The sequence below is a fragment of the Petaurus breviceps genome, unplaced genomic scaffold, assembly GCF_028583685.1.
Source record: "Petaurus breviceps papuanus isolate PSGF00001 unplaced genomic scaffold, PetGlider_PUasm1.0 76, whole genome shotgun sequence".
In the NCBI taxonomy this organism is placed as follows: domain Eukaryota; kingdom Metazoa; phylum Chordata; class Mammalia; order Diprotodontia; family Petauridae; genus Petaurus; species Petaurus breviceps.
Genome location: NW_027186473.1, coordinates 45,828,488 through 45,839,921, shown reverse-complemented (window position 1 = coordinate 45,839,921; position 11,434 = coordinate 45,828,488). Strand labels below are relative to the sequence as shown.

At 37.9% G+C, this 11,434-nt stretch overlaps 1 protein-coding gene across 3 annotated transcripts in view; it reads left to right on the top strand.

The window, feature by feature from the left end:
- INPP4B (inositol polyphosphate-4-phosphatase type II B) overlaps positions 1-11,434 on the top strand; it is a 1,018,353-nt gene that overhangs the window by 364,033 nt on the left and 642,886 nt on the right. The window lies entirely within an intron of this gene.

The window sequence follows — 11,434 nt, the reverse complement described above, 5'->3', positions numbered from 1 at the left end:
CTTCCTTCCTTCCTTCCTTTTCAACATTCACTTTTATAAGACTTTGAGTTTTAAATTTCTTGCTTGATTTCTGAGCAGGATATTTCTGCTTGACCAGCACCTTGTATTCAGTGGTCCCTTTTGTGGGCCCAGAAAGATACTCACATCTCCTTTTTGACTCTATTTCCTATCTTTGCTGGCACATGAGCTAGGTCATTCAGATTACCTTTGATCATTTTTGGAGACTTCTCCAAAAATCTCTGGAAAGGAGCAGGGAGGAATTGGTCCGCATCCTAGCATTGGTGATTTAATTGGGAAAGGGAAACTTCCACAGCTAGGAAGTTTCATTACTATAATATATCTTTATACTAATAACTCCTAACTCCCTGGTTATCTCATCATTTCCTCCAAAGGCTAGCCCCTAACACCAGAGACTATACTATGCCTGGGGAGTTTTAACACTTTTATATCTAGAAGTGTTGCCCTAGGGCCCAGACTATCTTGAATAGTGATTTCTTCTCCAGGTTCATTCTTTCCCAGAGGCCCCAGATATTTTTCACTACTTACTTCCTGAATGCCTAATTGCTGCCACTCCCTCTTTTTTTCCCTCCGTTAAGTCTCACTGATTGTGTAATCCCTTTAAGAATCTGAGGTGTGACCAAAGTCTCCAGGCTCAAAGAGTTTGTTACTCTCCAATCTCTCTGTAAATCCTGAGAAGGGAATGTTTGTCCCTCTGAAATACAAAATCCTTAGATGCCAGTTGCATATCATAACTATATCACACATTTATGACTCACCAGTTTCTGTCTTTAACTCCTGATTTCTAGACCCACATTTCTCTTGGCTTACTAGACATCTTCATCTTTACACCCTGTTCACTTGAAACTTCAGTTTCAACATATTCTAAGTTAATTATCATTGACACCCAAAGATGCCTTTTGATCTGACTTCCCTATATTTAAACCCAGGGAGACTCTGGCTATATTGAGAGAGAAAGATAAGGAGTGATTGTGACCAGCCCTGGGACTAGGCTGCATAATATTTGCTCAAGGAATCAGTGCCATTTTTACTAGTAGGTAATTATAGCAAAAGAATAAATCTGAGATTCTGAGCTCTCTCCATCTGACTTGAACTTTCCTCCCCTTCTACTCTTCTACTTCATATACTTTATATGAAATTTGGCAAAGTATAGGAATTGATGAGAGCCCTCCAATTTCCTGGGGGAGTGCTAGTCCCATGTGTATCCTTAGTTTGGGGAAAGAAATGGTTTAAGAGAAAATGCCTCCCTCCCTTCCTCCCTTCCTCCCTTCTTCCCTTCCTCCCTTCCTCCCTCCCTTCCTTCCTTTTCGGAAACAAGATAAATACTGAGCAGACTTAAAAGCATAATGCATCATGAAATCAACTGGTCATTAACACTAGGTGGTCTCCATGTTTTTATTAAACAGTAATTGGTGTCTTGGAGCATTAAGTGAAGACCAAAAGAAAATAGATTTAAACTTATTCCTTCCAATATCACTTCATTGAATTCAGCAGTAGTGCTTTCTGAAAAAGCAAGGATTTGAGTGCTGGAACATAGAGTTCCCAGCTGCTTTTAATTATGCTTTCTTTTTTTTTTTTTTTTTTAATATTCTTTTGTAGGCAGAAGATATGATCACAGCAAGACCAGACAATGGTCAAAGCTAGCTTGTTAAGTGTTTTACTCACTAGAATTCTTTATTAAAAAGAAATTCTGTCTGTCTTTAGCGCAATCATAAGCAACAGTCATTCAAATAACCCTACAGCATAGCCTGTAACTAGGAAGAAACAAGCAGGATTTTTTCCAAGGGCACTGACATTGAATATAATGATTTTATAAAATAGTATGCAATTTTCAATTTGTAACCATTACATTTTGGCAGTCCTTTGACCCTTTCATCTGAATTTAGCACCTTGTTAGTAAAAATCAGAAGCTACTGGATGGCATGTTTCTAAATTCCAAGTGAATTCTACTCTGGATTGGCTGTATTCTGTTTCAGTGCCTATCACTGCTGTTGACCTTTAGAAAAAGTTTGGTTAAAGGAGACAAACAAATAGTAATATAAAAATTGCATTATTTATTCATTATTCGTTATTATTCCCTTAAGGCTAGCAGGAGGACAGGACTAAAGTCCTGACTGAGGAACAGAGAAATCATAAGATTTTTTACACATTTTTAGAGCCATCCCAATTCAGGATGACCATGTCACAAAACTTTATGACTTCTATTTGTTACCATCTATATGTGAAATAGAGTTCCTTGGTTGTAAATGCAAATTGACAATGACCAGAGCAGGGTCTATTTACATTTTATAGTCTCAGGATGTCTGTTTTGCTGTCATGTGGAGTAAGTCCCAAGATAAGGGGAATCTCACCTCTGGTCTTTGAAGTTGCTAACACAGGGAAAGGCATTTTAAAATCATCCAAAGCAGTTTGTTTGATTAATTCAGACTTTGGCCAAAATACAATATTTAAATGATTATCACTGCCCAAACATTGTCCAAGCAGCGGCTTTCCCAGCATCTCTGTCCCTGAATCTCTAAACAATAGAGCTTTGAACAGACTTTTCCCTTCCACTACCCCTATCACCACCACCACCATGCAGTATGAGTTCTCTCCCTGTGGGGAATTGGTATCTGGGGGTCTTTAATTGAACTCTGTTCTGTAACACTCTTATTCTGCTATTTAATGATAATATTTATCATTTATTTATAATATTTATCATGAAGAGTTATAACTAGAATACTATCATCTTGAGAGCCAGCATCACATGATAGACAGAGGGTTGGTCATGGTGTCAAGGAGATCTAGGTTCAAATCTTGCCTCAGACACATCTTGACCATATGGTGCTACTTCTCCAGCTGATAAGGAGCAGAGTAGGTTGTGGGAGGTCCTCAGAGGTCTAGCTAAAAAAAACTGAGCTTAACCCAAGGATTCTTTACCTTGGGTGTGTGTCATGGTCCTCCTTGGCAGGCAGGTAAAGCCCAAATAAACCCCTCTCAGAATGCATAGAATTACAAAGGAAACCAGTTATTTTGAAAAAAAAAAAAAGTAAATATTTCTATAGATATATATCTATGTGTGTATGTGCATTACATACATGTATATTTATACACATATAGCTATATACACCAATACATACAATAGAGCTGCATGCATGTACACATATACATCTATGTACATGTAAATACATACACACATATATGTTTGCACACACATATACACTCATATACATTTATAGGTTAAATGCCCCTGTCTTAACCTCTGACTTAGCTAAACTTGTCAGTGGCTAAAATTTGGTGGTAGCTTATTTCATACACTAAGGAATCTAATGTTATGTGATTTGGTTTACTGGATCCCTTAGGCTAATGTTTTGTGCTTTATAGACATGACCTTATCAACAGAAGAGAATACCTTAAGAGTAGGCAGAACTTTACTTTTATAAGGAAATTGTATATTAGTGATCTGCTTTTTCTGGACTCATTTCATTAACAACTTGGTGCATTTCCCCTCCCATATATTGCTAAAGCTTTGAAAAAAAAAATCACCTAAAACTGTGCTAATTAATTTTTGCTATAATCCTACAGAACACATTTAATTACACACATCTCTTTGTTTCAAGAAGAGAAGGTTCAGAATAATTTGTTTGGCTGATAGAATAGACTATGTCTATCCCGCAGTGAAAAAATCCTTTGTCTAGTTTAATGCTTAGCTCCTGAGGTCAGTCAGTCAAAAATCTTTATTTATGGGGGTGGTTAGGTGGTTCAATGAATAGAGTACTAGCCCTGGAGTCAGAAAGACTCGGATCAAATCCAGTCTCAGATACTTAACACTTACTAGCAGTATGACCTTGGGCAAGTCACTTAACCCCAATTGCCCTGCCTTCCCCCCTCCAAAAAAAAAAGAATCTTTATTAATCTATTAGCTATTATTTTTAACTGTACTTATGACATTCTAGGCTGTGTACTAAGCAGGGGGGATACAAAGAAATGCAAAAACTTTCTGCCTTCAAGCAACTTGCATGCTAATAGGGGTCATAACATTCAAACAATACTGTACATACAAGGTGCATACAGGATAAATGGGAGGTGAACTCAGAAGGAAGGTACAGAAAGTTGGGAGGGATGTTCAGAAATGAAGGTGACATAAAAACAATTTAAAAAAAGAAATTGTTTTTTGGCAGGGAATAAATTCGAATGGGCTTTGGCAGAAGAGACTTCAGGTATGCCCTTAGATTAAGGGTTCTTAATGTGTATGTATGTATGTATGTATGTGTGTATGTATGTATGTATGTATGTAATGGGAGCCTTGGAAAGTTTGATGACTTGCCCAGGTCACATAGCTAGTAAGTGTCTGAGGTTGGATTTGAACTTCCTGCTTCAGGGTCCTGTGTTTTACCTGTTTTTCTGCCTTCTACCTTCTCTTAATTTATGATACTAAAACTTCCCTTATTATGAGCTATGCTACACGAGGCAATTTGTTGTTATGCTGGGGAAGTGGTGTGACTGTACATCTGAATCCTTGTAGTAACTGCTTTAATGGGATATCATTATATTTACCTAGACCACTATGATTAAAGTGCTATTTTTAAAATAAGCATGAGTAAAAATTAAAAACAAAGTCTAGTTAATTCAGATGTGAATAACTAAAACAGTGATGTAAATAAAATCTTTTATTTACAAAACATCTGCCTTTGTAGAAGCAGACTGTATTTCCTTGGGCAAAACTTTCCCAGGTTTGCAAAATGGCCCTATGAATAGTTAACAGCTTGTCTGGTTGGCATTTGTATGAAAGCCCAGCAATATGGGTTACCCTTCACCGCCCCCCCCTCCACCACATACACATAGTGTTTTCATAGTAATATTTTGCATAATGCAGATCTTTTCAACTGCCTATTGAGTGCAAGGTAAAAAACACACATTCGGCCTGATTTTTTATCTAATTACATAAAGGACTAAGCTACCCAGTTCTAAAGGCGTTCTTTGAAATTAAGCACTAGTCTCAATTCAATTCAATAAGCATTTTTGAAGTGCCAGAATGTGTCTGCTAGGTGCTGGGGATAAAATAAAAATAAAAATGGAATCTTTGTCCTCTCAGAGCTTGTATTACTCCAGTCTAGTGGAAAGAACATTGAAATTGGTGACAGAAGATTACAATTTGAATACTGGCTCTTTTTCTTAGTAGCTTATGGACTTGGGCAAACTACCTCATCTCACGGTTTGCTCATCTTGTAAAATGGTGTGTCCAAAATGTCCTTTAAGGTCACCAGCTCCAGCTATGAGCCTATAATATTGGGAGGTCCACATCTCTTAGGATCTTTTTTCTTTTTGGTGGTTTTGCTAATTCTTCTGTACACATACAGAGATTCTTGGTTGGAATATCAGCTCTATTCACAAACCTGGTTTGGACAAAACCTGAGTGCCCCCTATAAGCAATGTGTTCTCCTAATCCATTTTCCTCTCCACTTTTCTTTCCCTGTCTTCTTTTTCCGTCTCTCCCTCCTTCTTCTCCATCCCTTTTTTCTCCTTTTCTCCCCCTCCTCCCACCCTTTCCCTCCTTATTCTCTCCTTTTTCCCTCTTTCTCTCTTCCTTCCTCCTCCTTCCTCCTCTTAGTATATGTTGGATATTACAGCTATGTTGTATTTTATTTGCTACATGCATGTTGTTTTCCCCAATGGAATGTAACTGAGCTCTGAGAGCAAGATTCTTTAAAAAGGTTTTGCCTTTGCACCTATGATGCCTAATTGAGTGTCTATACATAGCAGGTAATAAATAAATGTGCACTGGGTTGAGTTGGTGTTAAAAAGGTAGATTTTTCTTTTAGGAAAAAGTTTGGAGTCATTAATTGCAGTTTTCCAAAGGCAATCCAGTCAGGGTCCCTCCTACTCTTCAATTTTATGTATAATTCATTTTCTAGGCTTAGTGACTCATATATATGTGCATGCATCCACATGTATGTTCTCTAGGCTGGCCATTCAACTACTGTCATAGTCTGGACAGCAGGCATAAAAAAACATACATATGTGCATAAATCCAGTGATGGTATGTTATATCCACACATGTCTTTGTACTCTATCTTTGTTGTTAGCCAATGCTTACTCATTTATGAGTATTCTCAAAACCTTGGGTGCATAAATTAGTATAGAGAGAGAGATGCAGCCAATCAACCTCAGAAAGCAGCAGGAAGGTGGGAACTGGGAATATTTATTAAAATGTAAGGTTGCCTATTCTGTACTGTAACTAACATAGATTTTTCATGGTTACCTCTCTTGAGGCAGAAGTTAATAGGACTGTATATATAGTCAGCTGAAAGTCTCTGTGAATGGGGGATAATAACCAAGTGTTCTTGGAGTTCATATAGCAAGAAACTTTTCTTTTCAGCACTAAAATGTATGTGGAACCCAAGAATGGGTGCTAGCTTCCTGTTTGAGGCAGCTTGGTGCTACAATGTTAGAGACAGGTAGTCTTCAAGTCAGAAAGACCTGAGTTCAAAATGGGACTTCTCACTGCCTACCTGTATGATTCTGGGCAAGTTTCTTACCTTGTTTGCCTCAGTCTTGTTACCTGTGAAATGGGGATGATAATAATTCCCATCTTTCAAGATTTTTGTGAAGATAAAATGAAATATTTTTAAACTATTTCACAAATCTTAAAAGTGTCACAGAAATGCTAGCTATTATTGTTATCTTTGATGATAATGCTTTTGTTAATGTGTAGATAAAGCAGATTGCTCTCTTGGGGGGTCAACAATCATTTGTAAGGAGGAGGAGATTTTTCTGACAGCTTGTGTTTAATTGATGTGAAGATGTCAGAACCCACTGGAAAACCTCTCTCAACTTTACCATGATCAGGAACTAACACCAAACATCCGGTTCCTCCTTCCTCTGATTAAATATACTAAGAGATAGGGCAGGACAGTGCAGAGATCAGGGGTTCTGGTTCTTTGGGGCCCATTTTCCTCTTCTGACTTCCTTGACCTACAGATTTGTATGATTTAACTTCACCTTGGGCCCTCACTGCAGCTAGGAGGTCCTCCTGTTTGTCCTTTAATTGATTCTCTATCCTCTTCCCCATAGGAGCTATTCAAAGTCTGTTTTGTCTTCAAGCTTTCCACACCACCCATTCCTTCCACCTTCTTAACTGAGGACCTCATGTCTTACTTTATGGACAAAAATTAAGATCATTTGCCTCCAGCACTCTCTTCCTTTTCTCTTTTTTAGAAACTCCTTGACATCATTGTCCATGATCTCCTTTTTTTCCTAGTCTTTGATAATTATGCTTGCCAAGGCCAGCTCCTCAACATACGTATGCTTGACTCCCTTCTCTCTCATATTTCCCATAAGATTTTCCTTTCAGTCATTCCTCTTTCTCTAATTTTAAATCTCTTTCCTATTTCCAAATCCCTTTTCTACATGTCCATTTTCTCCCTCTCCTTGAAATATGACCCTTGGATGTTACTGTCCCTATAAGCTATTGTTCTGTCTTTCTTCAATTACTACTCAACCAACATTCTAGAAAAAGTTATCTATGATCTCTACCTCTATTTCCTCTCCTCTCACTTACTCTTCATCCCTGTGTAATCTGTTTATCTCAATACTCACCTGAAGCTGCTCTCTTCAAAGTTATAAATGGTCTTTTAGTCTGATGGGCCTTTCTCCTTCTTGACTTTACTGCTATGTCTGGCATTGTTGACCCTTTTCTTCTTCTGGGTAGTCTCTTTCTCCTCCCTATGTTTTTATGACAGTGCTGTCATAAAAGTCCTGAGCATAAAGACTTTAATTTAGGCAATAAGAATTATTTGGTAAAAATTGTTGGGAAAAGTGGAACACAGTCTAGCAGAAATTGGACATAGGCCAATATCTTATACCATTTATCAAGATAAGATCAAAATGGATACATCTAGAAAGGGAGATCTTACAGGAAACTCAGAAGAACATAGGACATATTATTTATCAGACATGGATAGACGAACAATTTATGAATAAACAAGAGACAGAGATCAGAGTGAGAGGTAAAATGGATAATTTCTATTAACATTAAATTAAAAGGCTTCTGTACAAATAAAAGATATATAGCCAAGAGAGAAGGAAAACAGAAAATTGGGGGGGTGGTAGATTTATAGACAGTTTCTCAGAAGTGTCATAACTCAAATATACAAAGAACTTTGTCAAATCTATAAGAATATGAATCATTCTCCAATTGATAAATAGTCAAAGCATAAGAACAGGCAGTTTTCCAATTAGGAAAGCAAAACAATTTATATTCATATGAAAAAATGCTTTTCCTATGTTTTCACTGTTTCATCTCAAGTCTTCTTTATATATATATATATAATGTACCCTGACTATGGGTTTCTCCCTTAATCCTCGGGCCACACCCTTTTCTCTGGGTGACCCCATCAACTACTGTGGGTTTGTTATCCCTATGTAGATGATACCCTAGTTTCTACTCTGATCTTTGGTCCAGCATCCACAACTGCCCTTTGGACATTTTAAACTATATATACATCCCAGAATAGAACTCATTTTCTTCCCCTGCCTCAAACCTGTTTTTTTCTTCCAGACTTCCCTATTTGTTGAAACATTCACTCTTCCTTCACTTCCCCGGCTTTGTAGCCCTTGTGTTAAATCCTCAGCTTTCACTCACTGCATATCTCCAATCAGTGACGAAACCTTGCTTTTTCTACCTCCACAACAACCTTTTTATAGCTGACTTCTTCTGTTTACTAACACAGAAACCATCTTAGTTCAGGTCCTTATACATTTTCACCTGGAAAATTGCAATGACCTCTTAAGTGTTCATCTCCATCTCACATCTCTCTCCGCTCCAATCCATCTTCCATATGGCGACCAAAATGATTTTCCTTGGGCACAAATTTGACTGTGTCACTCTCCTACTCAATAAACTTCAGCGGTTCCCTATAACCTCTGGGATCAAACTTCTCCCTTCAACTTTTACAGCTCTTGAGAACTTGCCTCCAATCTATTTTATTGCTCTTTGTCTTCTCTGACTGCACTTTGTGCTCTAGGCAAACTGACTTCTCCTTTCCTCCTGTGGTTCCTTTGTTCCAGCCATCTCCCCTGCCTAAAATGTAGCCTCTCCTCATGTCTGCCTGGTGTAATCTCTCCCTTCCTTTAAGATGCAGCTCATCTGTCACTTTGAACATGAGATCTTTGTGAATGACCTCTCCAACCCCCAATTGTTCCTTCCTCCCTTCTCTGTCTCTTTTTTAACTACCTTAAATAAGCAGCTACATCAGGGGAGAAACCTGTAGCCTCAACGCCACATGTGACTTTCTAGGTCCTTGGATGTGGCCTTTTGACTGAGTCCAGGTTTTACAGAACAAATCCTCTATTAAGAGGATTTACTCTGTGAAGTTTGGATTCTGTCAAAGGGCCACACTTGAGGACCTAGACGGCCACATGTGGCCTTGATACTGCAGATTCCCCACCCTGAGCTAAATGGTGTAGTTGATATAGCATTGGGCCTGGAGTCAAGAAGATCTGAGTTCATATCTAGCCTCAAACATTTAACTGTGTGACCTTGGGGCAAATTACTTCTGTTTGTCTCAGTTTCCTCAACTGTAAAAAGGGGATAATAATAGTACCTACCTCCCCAGCGTTGCCACGAGGATCAGTTGAGATAATATTATAAAGTACTTCCTATAGTGCCTAGTACATAGTAAATACTGCATAAATGTTTATTGTTGAGTTGTTTTTCACTCATGTCCAACTCGTGTCCTTATTTGGGGTTTTCTTGACAAAAACACTATTTTGCCCTGGTTTGCAATTTCCTTCTCTAAGTCATTTTATGGATGAAGAAATTGAAGTGAACCGGGTTAAGTGACTTGCCCAGGGTCACACAGCTATTAAGTGTCTGAGGCCAGATTTAAACTCAGGAAGATGAGTCTTCCTGGCTCCAGGCCTGGTGCTCTATCTACTGTGCCATCTAGCTGCCCATAAAAATGTTAGCCAGCAATTATAATATTTATTTCCTAAATATGTTATCTCCCCCAATATAAGTTTCTTAAAAGTAGAACTTCTTTTATTTTGTATCTGTATCCTCAGTAACTAGTGCATCCTATGGGTTTAATCAATGCTTGTTGATTGATTGCCCTTTTTAGTATTTGGACTTGCTGACAGAGATTCATGGAACCCCACCATGATCCACACCTGCCAAGACATATATCCTTCCTAACTCTGTGAACTTATCAGAATCCAGACTGCTTCACTTAGAGCACTGGTAGTGATGGCTCAGAGCTAGTATAAACAGCAATTGTTTCTGTTTTGGTCAGAAACCCTGAGGGCATTCCCCTCCCAGACTGATTTTTTTTTTTTTTGGACTAGGTAAAAGAGGCCATTCTTTGCCTCATTTCTTATCTAACCTTAATTCCTTAATGGGCATTGCCCCAGTGAAACTGAGACCTGGGAAAGACCCAAGCTCCAAGGTCTCCCACTCCATCTTGGGCCATCTCCAGTTGTCCTAATCTATATCTGGACACTGGACCCAGATGGGTCTGGAGGAGAAAGTGAGGCTGGTGATTTTGCCCAGCCCTGCCTCACTTACAGACAGTTCACTTGCATGTCAGGCATCACCTCTTTGATGTCATGGTCCTCTTCCAGAACAAAGGACAAACAATAATTTATATCTCAATATTTCTTAGCCTCTTTTTTGTGGGAGGAGAAAATTGTTAATTTGTATTGATATCTTTTCTTTTTCCAATGCCTTCATTTTCAACTACATCCCATCCCTTTCCTCCTACCTCATATAGCTCTCTATCTCTTATGACAAAGATTGCCCCCTTTGTCCCCTCAAAGCAGTTCAGCTAAATTGGCCAACACATTAGTTAGCATATAATATTAGATTATACTATTAATATGTACTTATTATATATTATATGGTATATATATATACAATTTGTTATACAAAGGACAATATATAACACATATATAGTATATATTAGTATATACTTATAGATTAGTTAGTATATACTATTGTTATATATTATTATTTATATTATCTAGATATATTATTATTTAGTATATAGTGTTAGATAGTATGTAGAAAATTCCATATCTAATATTTCATACCTCTACAAAGTAGTTAGGTAGGTGAATTTTCTCACCTGTTTTTCAAGGTCAAGTTTGGCCATTATAAATACAGAGAGTTCATTTTCATTTCATGTTCTCTCTCTGTCTCTCTCTGTATCTACGTCTATTGTATATAGTTGTAGTCATTGTATACATCGTTTTACAAGTCTTATTTCACTTTATCATTTCCTATGTCTTCTTGTGATATGTTATTACTTGACCACAATACTTCCTCACTTGGTCTGTCCTGGAGCCTTTTTTTTAAGGGGTAATTGTGCAGTGTGTCAAAGCAAAGCTCCTCTGGTGAAGGCTAGGATTCCTCTTCAGCCAAGGAGAGGGCCTTATGGTA